Raw genomic sequence first — 5,146 nt, forward strand, 5'->3', positions numbered from 1 at the left:
CTCTCATTCTCTGCCATGCTGCTCTGCTGCTCTGCCATACTTCTGCTCATGGAGCCTGGGGATTGGGATTTTCATAGATATAGGATGGGGGTGTGGTGGGCCACGGTGGTCTTGGAAAAGGCAACATTTGGGAGCAAAAACAGGAATGCCTATTCCCATTTAAAGCCTCGGGTTTCCAGGCTTGAGGGTGGGGCCTTTGCTGGGGAACCGCCCTCTACTACCTAGTATTTCCTTGCCTCCTGTCCGTATCCGTAGTACGAGTAAAGTGAGACCTTCCTGGGCAAACCCTGACATCTGGTCCCTGGGGTTAACTCTGGCTCCACTGAGCAGCACCAAAGAGCATGGAGATGCTCAGCATGTGGCGGCTGCAGAGAGCATCATCACGCTTTGTTGGCTCCTGGTTCTAGTGCCTAATTGTGTTCTAGATCTTGACAGGGCATAGCCAGTGGGGATTAAAACAGGACAGAAGATTGCCCTTCTTGCTATTTCCATTTTTTAAAAGGTTACATTCTCAGTATTCTAGTAGTCTAACCTATCATATCTCTAGGTGAATTTGAAAGTTAGATTGCAAAATTTCAATCTCACACATTTTTTTTCCATTTTAATTTTCATTTAGGCTGTGAAACCTAGCTTAAAATAAACTTACAGTAGTTTCTGTTTCTTATGGGAGACGACGTAGGCCTTAGATTATTTACTGTCTCTTTCTGAAGAATTTAACTCAAACATGGGTATCAGACCAAATCATACAATTTATATCAACAATGTGAATGACAAAATTAAAAAGGAAGAATTGAAGAGATCCCTATATGCCCTGTTTTCTTAGTTTGGTCATGTGGTGGACTTTGTGGCTTTAAGGACCATGAAGATGAGGGGCAGGCCTTTGTCATATTTAAGGAACTGGGCTCATCCACAAGTGCTTTGAGACAGTCACAAGGATTTACATTTCATGGTAAACCAATGTGAATATATATGCAAAAACAGATTCGGATATAATATCTAAAATGTGCGGCACTTTTGCTGACAAAGAAAAGAAAAAGGGCAAAACTGTGGAATAGACTGCAACCACCACAAACAAAAGGCCTGGCTAGGGAACTTCAAATTCAGCTAATATCCAAGGAAATTCAACACCAAATCCTCAGGTCCTCGATTATCCTCCAAACTATATTTTATTCCTTAATAACTTACCAGAAGAGACTAATGAGATGATGTTATCCATGCTGTTTAATCAGTTCCCTGGCTTCAAGGAAGTATGTCTAGTACCAGGGAGGCATGACATTGCTTTTGTTGAATTTGAAAATGATGGTCAGGCTGGAGCTGCCAGGGATGCTTTGCAGGGATTTAAGATCACAACATCCCATGCTATGAAGATCACCTATGCCAAGAAATAACATTTGGGATAGTCATCTTTAAAGGACTTGGTGTTATTTATAGTGTTTGTTTTGCTAACATTTGGTTGGGTCATTGTAATAGAGATTACGGGGAGTGAAAGTGAAATTTTTGTGAAGGACTTAAATTATCTAGTGTTTCTTTAGCCTTGGTGAACTATGAAATACGAAGGCCTTAATTTTGTACAATAAACTTTTATTTGTATTCTGTGAAAAATAAATAAATAAATAAACTTACAGCTACGTTTCATATGCATTCTTTGGGGATAATGCTATCAGATCAAGAATACCTTACAGGTGTAATTGCATGTATTCTCACTTGTCGCCCACAGTAAAGCCATGAGGTAGGTGGCACAGTTGAATCATTTTTGAACATAGAACATGCCACTTTGATTTAAAATCAAATTATGGCAACTAGAGCTGAGCATGGTGGCTCATGCTTGTATTCCTAACATTTTGGGAGGCCGAGGTGGGAGGATCACCTGAGCCCAAGAGTTCAAGACCAGCCTGGGCGACATAGAGAGACCCTTGTATCTACAGAAAAATAAAAAATTATCTAGGCATGGTGGCACAGCTGTAGTCCTAGCTACTTGGGAGTTGGAGGTGGGAGGATGGCTTGAGCTCAGGAGGTTGAGGCTGCAGTAAGTTGTCATCGTGCCACTGAACTCCAGCCTGGGCAACAGAACAAGATCTTATCTCAAAAAAAAGAAAAACAAAACAAAAACAAAAAACAAACAAAAACCAATAAATTGTGGCAACTAGGAAGAAAAAGGGTATGCAGAATCAATACCATTAAACATAGTCTCACTGATGACTTTTTTCCATACTTTTGGTTAAGTATAAACATATAGATATATCATTCTAAAACATACCATTTGTTAGATGTTTTTTGTTCTGAGTAATCATAGCAAACAGTTATGATTGCAACCAACAGCCATTTGCACCTGTGCCCCTGAGTCCCCCGTCCAAAGCCTTGCCAGCAGAGCCACCTGTATTTAATACTGAAAACACTAGCTTTCCCAGCTCCCCTTGCTGCCATCAGCATCTAGTTAAATCCTGGCGAATTAAACCAGAAAGAAAGTCTTCGCTGGAGCTTCTGGAAAAAAATGGTCCTCTTTAGTTAAAAGATCCATGCAAGGGAAAATTAGTGCCTCTTTCTTTTGGATACAGACTGAGCTGCAGCAGTTCTCTTGCAATGTCAAAGGGACAATCCTGAGGATAAATGACAACTCACTGAAGGTAGCCGAGCAGAAAGATGACAGTCACCTGGGTTATTTTCCACCGCATTAAGCCACTAAGCCAACATTGAAAATACCTACCTCGGGGCTTCTTGTTTTATGAAATAACTAACATCTTTATTTTTCAAACCACATTTAGCATGCTGTTACTTGCATCTAAAAGCATCCTTAATGATTCACCATATAAATGGTATTGCTGTAGTTCACTATCAGACTTAATTTCCTTTTTATAGGAACCTTTTTGTAATGCTTCTTTTAATCTCTTGAAATTAAATATCTAAGTGACAAAACTTACTTCTAAACATAATTTTGAAATTCAGTAGAATGTTCTTACTGGAATATAAATGAGAAATATTAAAAAATAGTTTTAAAGAAGAATATACATTTCAATACGTAAGTGCTTTGGTACAACTACAGCAGAAGACATGATAAAGTAGTCAGAGCTTACATACCTATGTAGCATCACTGTGAATAAAATAGCTCTCACATGTAGCATGATACAGGTGTGCTTCGCTGGTGGCTCAAATCCCAACAGAGATGTAGACGTTAGTATGGAGATTATTCAAAAGGAGAACAGCTCTTGGTAAAGTTCCAGCCAAACAATCTACAGTCTCACATGGACTTATGTGGTAGCTGCATTTTTGGAAAACTCAGTGTACATTTAGAACTGTACCAAAATTACACTGGAACACAGAGTTAGGATCCAGAATCACAGATCTATAAATACATTTTCACCTACATGAATATCTGATGGTACAATTGGGAGTCATGTGAGACTTTGGACAATTCTTGCAATGCAGAATTAACCTAGACATTGCAACATGTCTGGTGTCTTACCCAATAAACACTGACAGTGGCCCCCTAATTATTGTGACAACCAAAACATGCCCCCATAGGTTTAGAAAGCATCCTCTGGGGACAGTCCTGTAACTGTCTCCCTCACCACAGAGGACAATGTCCTGAGGCAGGCACTCTTGGTTGTTTGCTTTGTGTAGATGTCAGAAGCACTCCTTATTTCTGACTCTGCAAGTCTTAGACATGCTTCCATGGGTAGGTAGGTGGAGGGAAACACAGAAGCAAACGGTGGATTGCTTAGGATTGGTGCTATTGCTCAATTTCAAGAGTCACTGGTTCATTGCTTTCTCAGTTTGTGTGCATTTTTTTCAAGAGATCCTCACTATGTGCAAGGAATGATGGTAGACACAGAGCTGACTAAGATTTCCTTCCTGCCCTCAGGGAGGTAGAAGACTAAAATAGAAGCCGAGAAAAGTATCAAATTTTAAGATGGAGCAGGTGTTCTTAGCCTGAGATCCCAGGAATGTGCTTCAGGGCATCCTTTAAAACTCTTGAAATTACAGACAACAATGCATGTATATGTATGTGTGTGTGTGTCTATATATATATTTTTAATAAAGGGTGTATAGATTTAATCACATTCTCAAAGAACTCCAAGACACAATAAAGATTACAGCGGATGCACAGGGCAGGCTGATACACAGGTGACAGCCTATTTGATGGATTTTTGGAAGTTGCCCTCTGCCCCAAATATCTCTTTTACTCATATTTCTTACACTGAACTTCTGTCAATAGAGATTCACGCCAATGCATGGATCTCTCCGAGACTGACGCTCCAACAACTTTCAAGAAATGTCTATTGAGCTTCTGCTGACAGGCACTGAACTAAGAACCGGGGATGCAGCAGTGAACAGAATGGAGCTTACAGCCTGGTGAAGGAGTTGGAGTGGGAGCAATATGCAAATACGGGGAGCATTGAGGGGCAACTTGACCCCAAGGCAGTGGAGAGGTTCTCAGGAAGAGATAAGCGATCCTGGGCTGTGCTCATGTAGCTTGAGTAACAGCTTCCTGTCTTGTGTGAACAGAGGATCCCAGTTCATGAGGACACTGCCTTGGGCCTGAGGCCACTGCCTTGGGCCTGTGGACGTGGGCCGGCTGCTGAGGCGGGAGGTGGAAAGCCTCTTCCAGCATTGGGCCTCAGCCGTGTCTCAGTTTTGCTTGGGTTGGCCTCTGGGGGAACAGGTGGGCCTTGCAGGATGACCCTGATAGCATTATCTGCATTTTGGTGTGTATTTAAGATTCCAGTTCACACGGGCTTCTAGTCGTATGTTGCAAGAGTGTTTGTAACAGACTGCAGACTCTCTGGGATTGAAGGATGAAGGGGGAGGAAGGTTTATAACCTGGAAACTATGTGCTGACTGTGGCCCTGTTGGGATGCAGTGTGGTTTCTATGGGGTTCCTTCTGGACCTCATACATTTCAGTTTCCCCTGGAACAAGGCCTTTGCTGAGAAGGAAAACATACATTGGCCATGAAAATGCAGAAGCGCTCCCTGGATTGCTCCAAGCAGCTCTCTAAGCCGAGGCTTAACTTGTCCTGAGGCCATCTTGTCTTTGGAAACCCTAACCAAGCAAAACACAGATCTTTTTATGCCTTCCCTTTCTTTACACAGACATTGACTAGAAAGGAGCAGGAATAACTGCCAATTCAGTAGGCTCCTTGCTCTTTT

At 41.7% G+C, this 5,146-nt stretch overlaps 1 pseudogene across 1 annotated transcript; it reads left to right on the forward strand.

Moving 5' to 3' along the window:
* Positions 1-724: 724 nt before the first annotated feature.
* LOC105528776 lies at positions 725-1,597 on the forward strand (annotated as a pseudogene). Its single transcript, XR_001004406.1, has one exon. The product of XR_001004406.1 is annotated as a U2 small nuclear ribonucleoprotein B'' pseudogene (transcript).
* The last annotated feature ends 3,549 nt before the right edge of the window (positions 1,598-5,146 follow it).

Source organism: Mandrillus leucophaeus, unplaced genomic scaffold, assembly GCF_000951045.1.
Source record: "Mandrillus leucophaeus isolate KB7577 unplaced genomic scaffold, Mleu.le_1.0 Scaffold731, whole genome shotgun sequence".
NCBI lineage: Eukaryota > Metazoa > Chordata > Mammalia > Primates > Cercopithecidae > Mandrillus > Mandrillus leucophaeus.